This window comes from Rhagoletis pomonella, unplaced genomic scaffold, assembly GCF_013731165.1.
Source record: "Rhagoletis pomonella isolate Grant_MI unplaced genomic scaffold, Rhpom_1.0 Rhpom_scaffold_00007, whole genome shotgun sequence".
Lineage (NCBI taxonomy): Eukaryota > Metazoa > Arthropoda > Insecta > Diptera > Tephritidae > Rhagoletis > Rhagoletis pomonella.
In genome coordinates, this window is record NW_023458561.1 from 67,566,170 (window position 1) to 67,586,482 (window position 20,313).

A 20,313-nucleotide genomic window follows, 5' to 3' on the forward strand; every position below is an offset into this window, starting at 1 on the left:
ATCATAAATCAAAATTTAATTTTTATTTAACTGAAAGTTGCTTAAATTTTTTACTTTATTTTATTTTCTTTTATGTGGCTATTCAGTTTGCACAGAGCACACTCTCCCCAGCTGCTCCCCTCGCCAGCTTAAAGTCCGGCATCTCATCCACTTTGCTTTTCAAAAAAAAAAAAAAAAAAACCTGCATACATTTCAAATCGCCGGTGAGACGCGTGCGCAAGCTGGGCTGTTGTTCGCTGCGCTGCGATGAAGATTTGCGCCAACTGATAAAATTGCGCACGGCGATACGCATTGCGAGATGCCAGCAATAATGCAAAACCATGGCAGTTTATTTTTCTTGTTGTTGTTGTTGATATTTTTCGCTTGCTTTCATGTTCGCTATGTAGTTCATTGTTTTTTTTTTGCATTGAAAGTGGCTGCCAGCAGCCTAAGCAAAAGGGGGACACAGTTGTCGCAGCTACCTGTGTTGAGCGGCGAACATCGCCAACAAGCGATGCCAGCGAGAGTTATGACATTAAACGCTGGCAGCAAAACATCAATTCAGCAACAACACTAACTAACCAAGTCAACGCCGGCAGTCTAAACTTTTACTCGCATTTATGCAGATATATATGCAACAGCTGTAGTGGAGCAATCGCTGGCATACGAATCTGTTGCAGGGCATTTATGTACATAGTAAGGTAACATGAAAAGGCCGCAAGAGACAAAATCATTTCATTGACAAACAATTTGTTCCAATTGTTGATGTTGTTGTTGTTGGCTCAAAATTATGCCTTTATGTGTGCCACAGGTGGTAAAAGAATTGTGACTTAGCTCATGTGTGGAGTTTCTTGAGATGTTCATAGAAATTGTTAGGAAACTTTGTTTTCCCTGATGCTTTATGCCGAAAAGGCATTAGAGGAGCTCACTATTTGTAGCATTTTAGGTGTAAAATTGTTGCGTAGCAATCTAGCAATGAATTGTTGATTTTGGCATATGTATGAAGACTAAAAGGTATGCCGAAAATCAGTAGTTTTTTTTAGACAGTCAGCTGCAGTGTTTTCAATAAGAAAGTTGTACAAAAGACAAGATAGCGCTGATCGAGAGGAAGAAATAAAATAATAAGAAAGAGAGGATCCGCAAAAAAAATTAAAATTGTTGCAACAATGCTATGTAGAAAATGGGCATGCTGCCGAATTTCATGAGCCATATGTGAATTGCAATATCATGGTCTAAAGGTGAACACAATTATCAGTATATTTACGGTCAAAGTTGCTAAGCTTTTGTTTATAAGGTTAAAATACAAGGTAATTCTCCATGTGTTATTTTTCTACGTATTTTAGAATTTTCTAGTGTTTAGAGACTTCGGAATTTTTTCTGGATTTTATCGGCATTTTTGTAAATATTCTGGAACTTTTTCGAGTCCCATTGGGATGCTTCAGGAATATTGCTATTTAGTTGTTAACGCATTGATAATAAAATAAAATTCTTCTTGATTTTTCGGGGTTTTTTTCGAGACTTGAGCTTAGTTTCTCAACAAAAATCTCAAAAAATATATTTCATTATCTCTATCGCTTGATACGGTACTTCGTCGTTGTTGTAAATTTTCTTGAAAAAATTAATATATACATAGATATTAATAAGTATTTTTTTCTTGAGAGCTGCTAACTGACTTAAGAAATTTGGAAGAAACTTTTTTTCATTTCTTGATCGTTTTTTAGTGAATTTTTGGCTCTTCCCGAATCTTATGTCTTTTCAAAGATTTCGACATTGCTTTTTTCTTGGCATTTCGAGATTCTTCGTGTTTTAATTTCCTTAAATCTTAGAATTTTTTCGGTACTCTTATGGATATTTCTTAGTGCTTTACAGAATTTCTCGTGTTTCTTTTCGGGACATTCGGAACTTTTCGAAAATTTTCCGAGTTCTTTTGGCAAATTACAAGTTCAAGAGTATCTTTCTATGGTGGCTGGTATAAATACTCGTATACATTGATACGAATTCCATTTCACTTAAAAAAAGTGACAGTGAAATATTTAAAATTGTGAGACATTTATTCTTGGTACTCTACGAATTGGTTTTGGATGCTTGCAAACTAAGATGCAAAAATTCAGCTAATTTTTTCTACTAAAAAATAATGCTAGGCACCCTTTTAATTTGGGCTAAAAAAATATCATGCAAAAATCAATCGGTATTTCTTGTTCAAAGTAATTAAAGTAAAAAGTAAATACATACATATGTATGTGTACTAGGGTGCCTCATCAAAAAGAGTTTCGAATTTTCCACCGCAATTATAAATTCTTACATTCTAAGACTTCCGCCAAAGTATTTCGGAAAGTATTGAGATTTTTTATAAATACATACTTAAATTAGTTTTCAAAAATATTTTAACCAAAACATCACATAGTTTAAGCTAAAAAGGTTTGCATATAAAATTTTAAAAATTTATCAACGACTCAATATAATGAGATTTTTGATGCTATTTTTAAAAAAGCCCCGCTCACATATACTTTAATAGCGTTTATTTGGCGGAAGTCTTAAAATATATTAAGTTTCATAATTCCTATGGAGAAACAGTATCGAATCTTTTTTGTATGTAGAGTGAGGCACCCTAATGACCATTGATATCTATATGAAAATGTCGAGTGTTTCATAGTGATACAAATTTTAAACAACAACTTGTTAATAAATTAAATGCTAAACAGATTTATCTTTTCCATCTACATATTTTCGTCCACCACAAATGGGTATTATGTCTCAGCGACGTTACATTTCCATTTGAACACATCACACGCCCCTGTCGTCTAACTGTTTTCGCGTCTCTGTTTGCCTGCCCACCTCCCTGGTCTGTCGGTTGGTTGTAAATCATTTGCAAAATGAAACAACTTTATTATCACCACAACTAGGTATTGACAACGCTCGGGAGCAAACGAAGCTAATAAAAAAATATACAACACACACCACAACAGCAACTGAAACAGCCAGTAAAAAAACCGAAATAAAGAAACTCGGTTGCACCAAAAAATATAAAAATCTTGAAATTTCTTACAAAACCCATAACATTTTTAGATTTTTTTCCGAACACAAAAATAAAGCATGCGGCAATAACCGCAACGCCTGATTGTCTAAACTGGCGTTAGTATGCAAAAAATGTTCGTGTGTGTTTAAACTTCCCGTGAATGGGTGGAACAACGCCCCAAAATGTTGCGAACATTTGGAGTCTTGGAACCGCGAAGCTGCAGCTCAGCAACTTCGATGGCGAAAAAATGCACAAATTCTAAATAGACTGGAATTTGGTGGCTTTCACATTTTCAAACATTTAAGCGTCTTTGGTCAAAGCGACAAGCGAACAAGCGCAACTTAATTTACGAGTACGAAAGGTTGTTAATAAATTTATGGCCACAGTCAGTCGGTGGGTTGTCTCGTTGGTTGGCTGGCTGGTTGCCAAGTGGAAGACCCTAAAAAGGCGGATTAGTGATGAGATGCTTTGCTGCACTGCGCAGCGCCAGCCAGAACAACCACCGCACAAAACTTGCAGCAACAGCAACAGCAACAGCAACACCAACAACGAACAACAATAACCACAAAAAGCAATGCGACAATGGCCTTAAAGGCAAAAAGGAAGTCAGAAAAAAGTGGCGGCGTGAAAGAAACCGCTAAATGGCAGCGAGCGGAAAGTGGGCTGTTGCCGCCGCCATTGAGCGACATTCAAAGCTGGCTGGTATGCATAGCTATGCTTGTTACTATTTTTGTTGTTGTTAACTGCCGCTGCGGGCCGCAGCTAGTAGTTATGTATGTATGTATGTGTTGCCTCAGCCTTTGGCCATATTAACGAGCCAAAAGTGGCTGCTACATAAGTATAATATGTATGTATGTATGTATGTATGTATGCGCTGTTATTTGCTATTGGCGTTGCAACGTCCAATGGACTGGACCGGACCGGCTTGTTGTAAACGCATTCCACGCTTGTTTGGCGTTTCATTCATAAATTCCAACATTTTCGAAAAAATTTCGTTGTGCAGCCAAAGTTGGTCGCTCCAGGATGGGATGCATGTAACGATGTAAAATGTTGTTACAAATGCTGTTGCTCAAGGCAATCGCTGCTCGAAAGTTTTGTGTGCGAACAGTAACAGCTCATTCTTTTGTTTTACATATGCACATTCTTACATACATATGTACATATGTATGTACACACAAGCATATTTCCTAATGAGGAAATGTTTTTGAACTATTAAAGTGTTTATGCAAATGATTTTTTGTATCTCTATGCACTTCCATATGCACGTCTGAATATATGAGTGTGTGCTGCAAGGATATTAAGCGAGACGAAGGCACTTACCTACAAAGCGCAGATCACATTCACTAATAATTTTAAAATGCGTTTCAAAAACTCAACATAAAAATCTGTATGATTTCTTCAAATGGTCTTTGATTGGAGCTACCAAAGTATATATATTTATGAATATACATACAAATTTACTAGGGTAGTTCTTATAATTATCAACATCTAAATGTTTTTTATGGGAAACCATTTTAACGAAAATTTTCAAAAATGTAAACAAACTTTTAGGGATCGTAAACAGAGTTTGAAAAAAATTATTTTTTTTTCATACCCAAAATTTCGACAAAATTTTTACTTTGACCAACTACAACTAAGCGCAGTAAAACATATTCACACACATATATGTATGTATTCTCAAACACGCTAAGTTATAGCTGGTGAAAGAAAAAATTTTGCGAATTTTTGAGATTGAAAAATTAAATTTTTTTTCAAACCCTTGTTGCGCGCCTATTTTTTCAAAAATTTCAAATTTTCGTGGATGTCCTTAATGTTTAGTCGTGAATCGTATCTATTTTTAGAAGCTGATTACTTTAGGTCAAAGCAGATCCCCGCAGCAAAGCCGTACTTGCAGTGAGGGGCAAACTGCAAGGAGGAGTATTTTCACCGCAGTTTCAGCATGTGACCTTGAATAAACTACTAGTTTTCCTAGATTCTAGGGTGGTTGCTTATACGCACGAAATTTCCATATTTGCGTCAGGTAAATTGTGTTTGGTTATCAAGAATATTTTCGAAGGCGGTCATAAGAAAGTATATTAATTATTGGGCCATAAATCGTTTTGGCAACGTAGTCCCTTAGAAAACTGACCTGTTGTACTTTAAAAATACGAAAATATTACCCAGTTTTACTAACCTAAATTAAAGGGTTCAGAGCTGGATCGCTCACGAAGTGTGAAATTTCTTGAGTTGTTCGGGCACCCAAACTTGATTTAAGGTAACTGGAAGAACACAAATGAACTTTATCTCATATAATCAGAAGGCAATTCAGACACTCTTCTCTTCATAGATTAGGCCGCAACCGGTGCAGGCCTCTAGTAGAGAGTTGGCCTTAACTTTTAATGCAAAATGACTGCACTAAATGTGTCCTACGCGATGTCGAAGGGCGCAGTATTATCCAAATTTTATACTCGAAAGCTAAGCAGAGTTGGAGCTGTACAGGAACGTATAGGCCCACCAGACAGATCTGCATCATTTAAAAACAGGGATTTAGCGAGGGAAATACCTACAAACTAACAGCTGTTGGCAGAGGACTGGGTCCTTGAATGCGCATGGCGAACGAATTACCGTATCTTACAACAGGTTCTGCTGGAGCTGCAAGCTCTCGGTTTCCAAGGTGACTGTGGATCATTATCTGTACTATTAAAGAGTTAGGCTAAAGTCACTTGGCCAAGCATTCCAGCAGAATATTTCAGAGCATAGCCGCCTCTCTTCTCTCGATGTATAATAGCCGTCATCGATTCGCCACTTCTTTGCTCGCTATGTGTGAGTTCCGCTCGCTATGTGTGAGTTCCGCTCGCTTAACGAAAAATGTTGTATGTGAAAGCAACAACAAAGTTAGCGCTAGCAAGGATGGACGATAGCGAGTTTCGTTGTACCTCATTGAGTTCGTTCGTTTCGCCGCTTGTTAATTGTTGGCTAATATACTGAAATTACTTGTCATCAGGTGAACAAAATTTTTTCGAACATCAGTTGTTTAAAAGTATCGGTAGGCTAATTTAGGTACCTACATTAGTATGTATTTATAAGAACATATGTAGATATATTTTTTTAATTATAACTTCAAAATGATGAGTTAAAGTTATTGCCTTTGACATTTTGTGAGTTCGACATTCGACAAGGCATTTAAAACAACTGACCAATACTCGCCAATATACTTCAGTTTGAAGTTGAGTTCAAAATGTCAACTTTTAATTAATCTAATTGTAATTAACTACGCTTAGCCCAGATGACGCCAGCAACGGACAAAGCTGTTATTTACCCGATTGTTGATTTACCACTAACTACACATGCCCACTACATACATACATACATATTTACGTCGCAACAGACTATTTTATAGAATTTTCATTGAAACTGTGAAAAGCCGTGATGAAGCTTGATCGAAATAAATATTACTGCCTCTGGTGGCCCAATCAAGCGTAAAGCCAAGCCAACAAAATTGAATTGAAATAAGTTCTGAATGAATTAATTGAATTTCGGTGTTCCTTTTTTTTACTTTGTCTCTCTTCTGTATAGACAGAAAGACAGACTCAGCATCGATCGCCCTTTTTCGCAAAAATCGCATTCGAAATTCGCCACTGTTTTTTTGCAATCAACTACACAGTTAATGAAAGTAAAAGTGGCTTGAAAGTATATGTTTTCGTGACATCGGCAATAAAACGTTTGCGAATAAAAAATAAAAAAAAACACCCCAAACAACTTGTTGTCTGTCTGTCCAAGGAGCGACAGTTGCAACTCAACCACATGTCGCATCCGATCGCTGATCGTTGCTTACAACTTCGATTACATCGAAAGCGTAATAGTTGATTCATTTTCATTTCGGTTGTCAATTCATTTCAATTTGAGCAAAATGTCAATTTGTCAGCTTAGCGATCTTTGCGCCATCGAGACTGGCTGGCAGACGGCTGGCAAACAAACGATCAGACGACGATCGATGTGCTGCTTGCTGCTGCGGCAATAGCAACGAGAAAAGCACGGCTTGTCAGACGGATGCAGTCGTACGGTTGGACATGCGCAACATGACATATGGCTTTCAATTTTCACACACACACACACGCATGAAGTTGTTTTTGTTGTTCTATAAATTGGCAGTGGAAATTAGCATGTTAGTGTGTCACAAGCGGTTGTGAAAGGAAGCAAAAAGTGGTTGTGGCACAGAAAGCGCAGCGCTGAGGAAGAAAAGGAAGCAATAGATAAGCGCCAACTTTGTATGGTGGATCGCGGAGCATGGGAAAAAAAAGAAAAGTTATCATTTTCTGCCTTACTTCACCTTGCTAAGACCAGTGGTCTTTTCGATAACGATAAAAATTTCATTGATATCGACTAAATCGAAACGTATGTATAGGCATCAAAATATCGAAGGAGGCTAGATTAGCACTGTCTATTAATATATCAACACAAGTAAAACCTCCGATAACGATATGCAAATCGATACCTAAAATAAAAATATTAATATGTACAACTATCGATAACGATAACGAAGGTAATAACAAATGCTAACTAAAGTTGAAATTGACTAGTAACGTAACTCAAAGTTAACTTTTCCCCAAATTAGTCACTGTGCCTAGGCATTTTATCTATTTTACACATACAAAGTCGATATCCTTTTAACCCAATTTCATATAACCACCCGAGAGCACAGCAACCGACTTGACCGCTTTTTAATATATCTACCCGTATGTAAATATGTATGTTCTTAAGTATGAATGAATGTAGGCTAACCGCTGGCGCACTACCGCTTGCAATGAACTTGTTCTTGAGCTTCTTAAAACTAGCAATAAAACTTTATTTATTTACACAAGTGGTCTTTGCCACCACTGCCAACTATTCGACCGCCTGCTCGTCACTGGGCGCCAGTGTTGCCAGATTTTTATTGTAGCGCATCCCCATATCGAGCTTCAGTTATCCCCAAAAAATCCCCATTTGTCTTCTAAATCCCCATTTAAATCCCGTTAAGTATGAAATAAAAAATATGTATTCTTATTTCTGTTAGTTCATTTTAATTACAGAATTTTCACAGATTTATATGTGTACATATTTTTGTGATCATTTGGTGATTTATGTATGTATTGCGGTTTCTTATTTTTTATGGTTTTTGGAGACTATTTAATAACATACCTTTGGCCCAAGGTTCCTCTTCCCATTGCTGTCTGTAAATTCCTCAAATTAGTATGTTTTTTTTTTGTGCGCTTGCCACTTTGTAAATTTCTTTTTACACTAAATAAAGAACCGACAATGTTGGCGCAAGGAAATCAGTAATAAATGTAGTTCATTCGGTGAATGCCAATCACAGCGGTCCTTTTACAATTTGGTGTAATGAAGTGAGAGAAAATTGTTTGTTCGGCGACAGCCAATCGCAGCAGACATTTGCGCCGCATAGTGCTTTTACAAAGTAAATCTTTGTTTAAGAAATTTTTAAGGGCAGGCAGTTATATATATGTAATTTAATTTCAATATGAACATTTTAAATCAAATAAAAATCCCCATCAAATCCCCACATCCCCAAACGAAAAAATCTATCCCCAAATGGTTTCAGAAATCCTCAAAATGGGGCGAAATCCCCACATCTGGCACCACTGCTGGACGCTTTAGAAGTCACTGTTGGTTGCATCACATCGTCACGAGCACTTCCGCAATATGTCATCTCATATAATTTATGTTTATACGCTTTAGCCAGCAGCAGCAGCAGCAGCAGCAATGCAAAGAGACGCAACAAAGTAGCAAAGGCAGCAGCCAAGAGCCAAGAGCCAACCACTAGCAACAGATTACAGACATTTATGACAGCCGCATAGAGGGCCAATACGCGGTAAGACGCTGGCTGGTTAACCGGCGGACACGCCAGCGGATCGGTGCTGGATAGTGCGCCTGCGCAGTAAAAGTGCGACTGTCTATCACTCGGCTTGGCGAGCAGCCTCTCAAGCTTCGTTGCTGTGGAATATGTGCGCTGGACGCTCAAGTGTTGTGGAGGGACGTGATGAACAAACAGGCTTATAAGTTGGAGATATGGCTTGGCTGGCAGTGAATGGCCACTTGACCGACACGTATGTACGACTGCACTGGCTGTCCTTTATGTCTGTCTGTCTGCAAGTGTTGGTATCTTTGTCATATTTTGTCATTGATGATCTTGTCAAATTGTCTGCTTGTAAAAGGGCAAATATCAATTTATGAAGCAAAGTTGACAGCCAGCGAAAAAGTTGTAGCTACATTGTAGATTTTACTTTATTTTCTTAGACTAACTAAAACGAACTGCCAAATTAAACAAAAAAAAAAGAAACAGGCAAACAAAGTTGTTTATTGCCGAAAACATTATCACATTTCATTTATTGAGTATACAATAATTCGTTATCTAATCTCAAAAAAGCCGCCAGCCAAGCGAGGCAATTTAGAAAATGTAAATACGTAAATGTAAATTGATTTATGTTCTTTAATTTCTTTTGAAGTGAACCCTTGCATTTGGCCAGCGCATACCCACAAGCAAGTTTTCTTGCTTCCAAAAATCGATTTATGTTTGTTGGTCAAATTTGAACAAGTTTTGAGTAGCGCATTGAGGTGTTTAACGTTCGCTTAATGGCGATTAACTGCAGTTGACACTTAAACAGGCGCAACTATGAATGCATTTACATTCAGTCGTAGATACTAAATAAATTCGTAGCCACCGAGCCAGCCATTCGCCGGTTAACTACATAGCTATTCAGTCATCAATAACTTGTTAAGCGTAAATTTATTGGTTTGGCAAAGCCATGTAAAATAATCGCATTGACTTGAACGCATGCGCGCCACTTGAGTAGGTGCAGCGAAAATGTGTGGGATTTGCGTTGCGCCGTGGAAACGAAGGTGGGTAAATTTGAATGAAATCCATACTCGATTCTTAATATTTGTTTATGTATATATACAGTTTAAATTGCATAAATGGGGTAACATGTCAAGCATTATTAATTTGGCAATAACGTATTATCCTTGTGCGTCACCTGTTGGCTTTAAATTACGTGAATGTCTCTTTGTTGCTCTGAGGGGATTTGCAATAATTTTGAATTAGTTAATGTAGGTATGTGTTTTTAGTTCCTCGCACCTGATTAAATTGGCACCATAACGCCAGAAGACAAGTAGATAATTTAAAGAGCGAAATGGCCTGAAAAGCGTTAATAAAATTAAAATTCCGCTACTGGACTACGCTGTGAGGAAAGACAGTAACCAACCATAAAAAAAGTAAGAAACCTCAGGAAAAAGCGTGTGAAAATCTGTACCTTTGCAGCTTCTAACATTGCGGTTTTCCCCGATTGTGTTTTTTTTTTTTTTTTTTTGTAATTATTTCAGTCACTCGCACACCACTATCACTACACAGCTTTGAGCCAAAGGGGAATTTTCATAACATTATTCCTGCGTCACGTAGTTTTTTTCCGCTCTCTCTGTCTCACATACAATTATTAATTTATGGTTTGAGTTTTTATTTGTGACAAGCTTCTGTAATTTGCCAACCCAGCGTCAAAGTGACTGTAGGCGACCTCCCAACTATGCATTCTTAGCACAAAAACAAATTCATACTCGCTCACGTCAAGCATATGACGACGGCCCAGCGACCTGCCAGACCTAGCCGACGTGATTCCCATCGCTCGGGTTTGGGTGTTTAATGTCTTTCCTATCGCTCAGAAAAATCTCCGCATAAATAAATAAAAACCTCGACATTGTTTTTTTTTTTTTTGTAAATATAAATTTTGTTCAGCTGTTTTTTACCTCACTTTTCTATGGTTTTTTCAAATTTTTTATTCATTCCCAACTGTGCGCATATTTTTCGCTTGGCAGCTCTTGCGTAACGCCGGCGGCAGTGTCAAGTAAATACATACAAATCTACAATACTAAGTAAAAAAGTTAAAAATTGTATACAAAAACAATAATGAAAATTTAAAACTAACTCACTGACAATAACATCTCCAAACGGGCAGTAAACTTTAATCAATTCATCCGTTGTAAGCATGAAATCTTTTTATTTAGTTACTACAAAAATAAATAAACGAATAGAAAAAACCTAGCCAAGCTTATTGTGAAATCTGTGGTTTGCCGTGAATGAGTTTACTCATTCGTGAAATTCTGCAACGTTTTGTTTCATACTTTTGTATTTTTTAATTTTTATTGTAGCACTCTGACTTCTATAGAATATGCAGAGTGTAAGTAAGTTTTATTACAATTTTAATTAGGCGGTTTTATACAAAAAATCACTGTCAAAGTCAATATCACGGGCGAAGGGTTGTTAGGCATCATTGCGCTCTGATTTCATTCATTTTTCCAAATTACAAAGAAACAAATTCTTTTGAACTTTAAACGGCACACTGTGGGCTGAATTTATTTTTTTTAATTTAAAACTTAATCTAACAACAATCAACAATTTTTATTTTGTTTGTATTTGTCGATTAAAATAGTAGGTATGAATGTCAAAATTCTTTCTTGTAAGTTTTGAAATATGGGGACAAATCATGACATCGATAGTTTTTTTTTTAATTGTAGTAAACTTAATGTGTGACATATCTTAAAAATTGTTTAAAAAATTTGTTGAGCTACCTCTATTCCTCTCTTTATATTAGGTTTTAAGCACAAAAATTGCAATTTTGCCCACAGTGCGTCTTCTAAGGAATATGCACTGTACACAATGTGTGCCCAATTCATTAAAATTGCTTAAATTTATTTTATTTTGTTATATGTATTTTCTTTATACCATTTTTTCTTTATTTTATTAATTTTAAATAATTAATTTTTTATTTTCATTATTATTTTTTTTTTTTTGATAGACTTTGCTTTGTTTTAATTAGCTTTCTTATTTTATTTCAGCTTGTCTATTTAATTTCTATTCTAATTATTATTATTATTCAAAATGTTACTTTACCAGCTATTTCCCTGCCACTGACTTTCAAAAAAATCCTTAAGTGCCCATTCTATCATTCGAAGAGCGCAACAAAGTCTACTATTTTCGAATTTTATTACCCAAACCAAAAGTTGCGCATTTCAGCGTTGGTTGCACTATTAAATTTATCAAATGTGTTATTAGTGTTGATTTTGCTGCTATAAACAGTTACTTTAATGGCTTACTGCGTCGCTTTGCCAGCTACCGGTTGCCGAACATAATAAAAGCTAAGTGTATAAAAATCTGCAAAAGCAGCAGCAAATAAACAAAAACCAACAAAAAACCAACAATGGTAGGTAGTCATTGCTATCAAACACTTAACGTATTTAATAGTGAAATTGGCAAAATAAAGCCAACCACCAAGTCAGTTTTAATGTAGAAGAATTCATTGCAGCATAAAATACACGCTTCATAATGGCGATATGGTAATGGTGTACAATGTACATACAACAAGCCAACAAACATACATACATACATACATACTCGTATACTATTACCTTCTTGAGAGACGTTCAAATATTGTTGACCTTGAACGAACGAACACGATCGACGAGCCGCGGCTGCTGCTTGATATGAGTACATATTTCTGCTTTATTTTGATTACTTTCAATTTTTTGTAAAGTTTTGCATAAGCAAAATTTTGTGTGTGTGTTTTTTTTTTTTGTTCATTTAGCAAATTAACCATTAGAGACGTTTTCGTAAATTGCTTGTTTACAGTTTTATGGTCGATTTCTTGTTGGTTTATTACTGCTGCCGCTGCTGCTAAAAAATTTGCATTGTGGCCGACACTTAAGTATATTCACTCATTCACAACGTCAGTGCGTCAGTCACTCGGACACTCAGTCAGTCATTCACTTATGCACTCAGCTGGTGATCACCAGTGACGTGGGCAACGCTCGCTTTCAAATCGCAAAAGTTAGTGGTAGATCAACTGACTGTCCAAAACGATTAAAAATCAACAGAAATCATAAAAAGTCATAAAAAATTCGAAAACAGAAAAGAAACGCAAAAGTGAAGTGTGCTGAATTGAAGTATCTACATACAGAAAACAATGCCAATAATAGAAATATTGAAGGGAAAATATTTACTTTATTGAAGAGGAAGTAAAGGATACAAATTCGCAGTGTGGCTAAAAAAATGTATTTAGTACACAATTTAGTTTTCCAGTAGCATAAGATACTAATAATAAATGCGGATAGTAGATCACTCACGCTGGATGCCATTTGTATTTACTATTGGGTATTAAGCTTAGTATATTATATGTGTTGCTTGAAAGGGTCACATATCACCCATAGTATCTTTCTGTCGAACACTACAGATGATGCCATTGTCCACTTTTCTACTCCATACATCAGGACGGGTGTGGTAATAGACTTAAAACGTGGGAATTTCGTTCGTCAAGAGAGGACCCTTTCTACACATTCGCCTACTTGGATTTCAAAGCAGTCATTGTGATAAGTGTTGACTCTGGATCCCTAGTATACGAAGTCCTCAACAACTTCAGAGCAAATCAGCGATCGATTTCTAAACTTTCAACAATCTCACAGTTACTCGAAATCATAGTTAAGGAAAATATTTGCTTTGCAGTTTTATTTTAATCTCAATTAATCATCATGGCTTTATACCGGAAAAATATTTTCAACAATCACAAGTAAATCTGATTCCCTCAATCTTCTATCAGATCTTGATAATGTAATCGCATTTTGTAGTAACAATCGCCTGCCTCTAAACACAAACTAATGCTTGATGATTCAATATTAAGCACAATTCATGAAATATCTGGTCTTGGTGTATTTTCGAATCTGAATTTCTTTTCCAAAGTCATGTTAACTGCATATATTATCCACAAGTTGTTTTTCATGCTTGCCTTCATTCGCCGTTCTAGTAGTGAATCCATGGATCTTAACTTATCACTATACTTACACTATCTCCTCACTGACATTTATTTTTGATATTATACGTGAAAATATTGACTAACCATTTTTACTCGAGCATATTCGTTTTAATATTCCTTCTCGAAACCTTCGGAATTGTAGAACATTTGCATTAGAACGAATCAGAACAAATTTATGAATCTAAATCTCTAATAGACCTCCGAGGAGTATAATATCTCTCAAATTTTTTATGGAGCTATAAATTTTTGTTTTTCTTTAAAGCACACTTCATGCAAAAATTGAGAGAAGCCGTATGTTTCACGACTCTTGACTTTATTATCGAAAGGCCCCAACTAATTTTCTTCCTAAATTCAGCTTTGTACAAAGGAGGGTAGTTTACTGATTAAAGGCCTAATAGTATTCAAAAACCAGTACCATATCAATAAATAAATTTCAGTGTCTATTAAAATCCAAAAAGAAACAAATCCAGGAAAGAAATTCCCAACTTCAGAACTTTAGTTTTTATAAAGTTTTGTAACTATCTACTGTAAAGACACAAACAAAGGATGGGGCCTTTTTGTATTAACCTAACGATAAGTATGATTGATGTATTGTACTGCAGAAAATGTGTAAGGAAAATTTTTTCAGTGTCAGTTAGACTTGTTAGGCAATGTTGGAAGTTGTTCTGACACTTTAAAGGAAACTCGGATAGAGAAATCTATTTTATTATTATAATGGCGGCGACTTTCAAAACATCCAATATTTACGCTCTTACTTACTCGCTTTTATACTCTAGCACGTTTTTCAAGAAAAATAAGACAAACTCAAAACACATTTAAGCGCTGTTTGGAGCTCTCAAGAAAAATCCCAAGAAATATTTTTCATTATCTCTTTTGCTTGAAAAAGTACTTTGCTTTTGTTGTAAATTTCGTTGAAGAAATAAGTATTCGAACATTTTTTCTTGAAAGCTGCAAACCGATTCAAGAAATTTTGATACTTTTCCATTTCATATGATTTTTTCGTTTTTCTTGAGAGCTGCAAACAACCCTTAACGAAACAAAAGCGTTACAAATGAAATTAAGCTACTAGCTAGTATTTTAGCCACAAAATACTACAAACAGCAAAAACATTGACAATAGATATTCCAAGCGACTTTTGTTCGCAACTTTAATATAACTAAATTGCAGATATTTACTTACCAGTAGAGGTGTATGTAGATATTTTCCTGTTAGCACTATGATATGTTTGATGTCCATTTGATGGATTGCTGGCCACCGAATGATCATACATACATACATATATACAGCTTATGGCCTATTCGGTATTTGTTGGTTACTCTTCAACTGCTGCTACCGTAGCTGTTATCTTAATTATATTTTTTATAATAATTTCGCATAAGCGTGCACATAACTGTATACTAAATACATATGTATGTACATTTCTTTATGATAGATAGGTTATGTACATTTTCCGCTATTAATATATGTACTTTGCATGGGCTGTATGAGATACTTGTGTATCTTTTGGATGCCAACGAAAGTGGTTTGGTTGAAATGGTTTTTCTTGATTTTTGGTTGCTTTCGGCCTCTTTGCGTCTTCTTGGCTAGAGCAGCGCTTGACTGTCAAGCGAAAGTGGTTTTTGCACAACAACAAAAGCGTCTCAGCGCAGAGTTTAAAACAAATTGCAAGCAGTAACAACAGTCGGCAACACCGACAACAGCTGGAACAACAGCCGCAGCGTTAACAACAAGCAGTAGGCAATTTCCTGTAACAAGTAAAAGTGTAAAAAAAAAAACGGTATCCGCGCCAGTATGTAAAGCGGTGCGAAGTTTTTCCTTCTTTCCGCAGGCATATTTTATAGTAAATTTACTCTTTCTAAAATGTTTTTCTTTCACTTCAACTTGTTGTTGTTTTATCTTAGTGCTTTTTTGTTGCAATTTTGAAATCATTTTTTTATTTACAGTTTAATTGCTTTTAGTTTTAGTTTTATAGCAACTTAAGTGCTAATGCAGCGCTCATATAGTATGTACTAGGGATGTTTCGAATGTGTTCGCGAATGTGAATGCGAATTTTCGGAATGCGTTCAATTGAGCTTTAATTTCGAGCTTTCGCTTTCGCTGGATTAATCTACAATTATTTGTAGGTTGCTTGTGAGACTTTTAGCAGTATTTGTTGAACGCCCATCAATGTTGCTTGATGTACTACTTAACCGATTAACGCCTGCAGCTAAAAGCCGGTTATTGACCGCACCTTGGTTAAACAGACCATAAAGCCATTTCAACAATATTGGAGTGGACTCTCTGCCCATGTACACATTCGCATTCGCAAAACATTCGTATTATTTGATGCGAACGCGAATGTGTAAAATTATGCGAATCATTCGCATAACGAATGCGGATGCAAATATTCGCAACATCCCTAGTATGTACATACACACATAAATATGTACATATATAGCCATTCGCGGCAAAAATCTGCATTTCACAGAATGCTACTCTGTTATACAAATTAAATAATCGCCACGGCAGCCAACCTGTTTCGACATACCCGCTGGCGGATTAGTTGCTCAGCTTAGTGCACTTTGCACATACATATATGAATGCACATGTATGTATGTATGTACATAAATGCAGTTATATAAAGGTTTGTTTGTTTTTATGTATGATTGATATCTACTTTTTATGTCCAGCGTTTGTTTCTTGGCGCTTTTCACACGTTCTGCTTTTCAGCAGCCTGGCAGCCTAATATTGATTTCTGCTACAAAACGCTAATTCACAGGCAAACCAATCAAACCGAAAATTACTTTTGAAATCAAATTGAATAATTTTAATTATTTTAGATTGTAAACAATTTCAAAAAATTTTAAATCAATAATCTTTGCTCAGAGGTGCCGGCACTCCACAGGCGGTAGTTGTGCGCTCGATGGATTCTTCAATGCCAAACTAAGTTCGAATGTGGCTTTGGAGGCTAAAGCAATGATGCGGAAATTAAAATGGTGATTATTGGACTCAATACTAATGTAGGTGCCTATCAAAGCACTAAAATTAATGTTTTATTAAATAGACTTGCAGAGAATAAAATACTTTAAAAAATAATTTTAAAAGCTCAGGTAGCGCGGTGCGCTGGGATAAGATTTCACTTAAAGTTCTTGGATCCAAAAAATACCAGGGTTATCTTAAATTTTTCGTGGGATAATATTTCTAACTGAATCCAAAACCATCCCAAAAGAAAACATTTTTTTTTTTTAATCTTTTTCTACTCATCACTGCGCCCCAACGATGCATTATACCCTGTGCTCTTCACATCAGTTGTGTTCAACTTATGCCCCGTAAAAAGTGCAAACGAGCTTTATAGGCTGGAAAGTTAATGAGCACAGTACGAGTGCTTACATTAGGCCAATATTTCTCTTGTGTCTTATACAAAGATCATCGCATCCTACTGAGAGATATAAATATGTATCGGCAGTCATCACTTTGTCTGGCGCAGTGTGGCGGTGATGTGTCTTCGGAAACAAGAAAGAGGCTCGAGTGGGGATGGCAATTTTCTCAAAGCCATAGTTTCTGCTAGAGGTTTGTCCCCGCCTGAAATATGGCTTCTAGCTCCGGCATCCTAGTTCTCGAACTTTAGATGTGTGGTCCTATATCTTCTGGATCTTTTAGGCCGGATGTGTACCAGAGCGGTGCTCCAGTCAGAGTAAGCCTTGTCTGAGGTATATAATTGAATTTTTCGGGGTTTTTGAGGGCTTATAAATATAGTTAATATTAAAAAATGGTTAAATAAATAATTAGCTGCTATTACTGGAACTCTTCTGAAGAGAAGCAGAGTGTTTCGATCGAAAAATATTGATTTTCAAGAATTCTCTATCATTTCTACAAAAACGTGTTTTTTTCCTATATAAAATACAGGAAAAACTTCATGGTCTTTGGGGCCGTTCTAAATATAATTTTTCTTTTGTTCAACAGAAAAATACGGGTATTATTTTTTTCATTCAGTAAAATCCTAGGGCACAAGAGCATATTTTTTTGAACGCTCCAGTAAAACCCGTCATCGACTCGGCATTCATGGATTAGAAACGAAATGAAAGGCGCAACAACTGGAGCAAATTCGCAAAGACAATTGGTGAAGTGTTGTGGCCTCGGCGCGAAACCGGCAAATGGTTAATAGGAAGAAGATATCCTAGCATTCTAAATACATTTTTAACCATTTCTCTAAAAGAGCACTTTCCACGGCTTTTTTTTAGAGGATTGAATTCTTAGCCTTTTGTTTTATAAGAATTAAAGCTAAATGTTAGCAACAAACACACGGTGCGATTCTTTCTTTTAGCTATTTATTTTATGTGTTTAGTAATAAGATATTAACCGGCGAACTTCCATTTAAAATTACGTACGTATTTATTTATTGCTCAAGTGCATACATGTATCATAAAAATATATATCTATGCACATTAGCGTGGACCGAAAATCCGCTGTTTTAGAATTTTGATTGCTAATAGCAAAAATATCCATCAAAGTTCAATGTGCTCAGAAATTAAAATTAATAATACATTAATTAACACATTTTTTTTTACTAAAATTGCAATCAACTTCGAAAGTATTAGTCCCACATAATTTGGTATATGGACCTTTTTTTAAGGAAATCGAAGTAAGATAAGAAAATATTTTTTTAGCACTGAACTTTCATAGAATTGGGGCGAGCCTAAGATATTGACCAACAATTTTCATCTTTAATACAGATTGCTTTTAGAGCATAATGAACCATATTTTTGCTATTAGCAATCAAAATTCTAAAAAAAAAACCGATTTTCGACCCACGCTAATGCACATACATATATGTATTCTTGTGAAGTTTTTTGTCAGTGCCAACTTTGTTGCCACAACTGTCACTTGGCATTAAACCATTTACGCAAAAGGAACATAAATTAACTTATGTCATGTATTATTGCACAGTTGTCGATATTTAATTGATATTTAATATGTAATGCAAAATTGAGATTGGAATTAAGCTCTGGCAGTGTATACGTATGGATGGATTGAATGCGAAGGCGTTGTAGAATTTCGCACGCTGTTCGGCGAAATTGTCCAAATGAATGTGAGAAGTTGGGCAGATTTTGAGTTTTTTTAGTTAGTACGTGTTGCGTAGTCACTTTGTGACACATTTATTAACATATCCAAGAGACATTTTTTAAAGTGGGTTTCCTCAATACTTTTGCTTATATTCTGAAATTTTAGGTAGGTACATAGTTGCTAAGGCCTTTAAAAGAGAAAAATGAAGATATGCATATATTTATCAAGGACTATGTTAGTTGTTTTAATCCTCGTCATTTTAAATCGTCAATTTTTATATACATATACATTTACAAAATATTGCACTTATTCCAATAATTGAAACTTTTAGCCATTAAGTAGACAGCAGTAATTTTTTTTCTAAAACTCAATCATCTGCTCAAATAAATGTCGCAGTAAAGTTTAATTAACCGTTTTATAAGTACAAACAATTAATTCTGTACAACCGCATAAAACACCGTATATACATATCTTATTTATGAACGTACATACCTACATTTATTCAAGTCCATGTAATAATATTAATTTTTTTTTTTTTATTTACGAATTTTAAAAGAAAGAAAATTTAAATCTATGTGCATGTCAGCGTTGATACTGCAAAAAGTAGATGCTACATATGTCAATTATCACCATTGGCACTTAGCTGATCTGTTACCTGCACCGGAATGCATCAGCAAATCGTTACACTCTCATAAACGAATGACAAAACTTTATCCCTTTGGCTGATGAAAATGAACGATTGACAGAAGTGATCAGGCGCAGGTGACAGATCATTTAAGCAGCACAGGTAATAATTTATGTACATAGAAGGTTTTGCAGTATAAACGACGCTATGGACTAAAATGTACGTTACGTTGCATAGAACAATAAGCAATTTTAGTAACACTTTAGCAGCGAAATATTTGAGTTATTTAATTGTTGCCTCTTTAATTTTTAATTATTCTCGTGGAAAGGTGCAAAATGCTGGCGGCAATATAAAATAAATTATTCACAATCGCAATTGAATGCATTAATTATGAATGCATGCTAAAGCATATGCGTATGTATGGACGTACATTTATTTGCCTGCATTTATGTGAGCATAGCAGGTGTAAACTAAAACAATTATCTATTCAATAATTTACTTCTTCACACAATGACTTCTTGCGTAACCTCAACTAATGGCTTATGCCATAAACTTCAGGGTATCAATTCACATGCCTACTAGTGATGTGCCGAGTCGGCTATTTTTGGTACTCGAGTATTGTGGTACTCATTAAAAAAAGAATCGAGTCAGGATTCGAGTCAGATACTCGGATCAAGGATTCGAGTCAGATACTCGGATCAAGTATTCGAGTTCAGAGCTCGGTATTCGAACACGTTATAGATTCGACTGCAGAACATGCACCCAACCGACTTTTTAATTAACATGATATTATTATTAACTCCAAGATAGTATATCCGATTTAT

The 20,313-nt window shown here is 35.6% G+C and overlaps 1 protein-coding gene across 1 annotated transcript in view; it reads left to right on the forward strand.

The window, feature by feature from the left end:
- LOC118743379 (homeotic protein distal-less) overlaps window positions 1-20,313 on the forward strand; it is a gene marked incomplete in the record, with an annotated part of 93,772 nt that overhangs the window by 71,364 nt on the left and 2,095 nt on the right.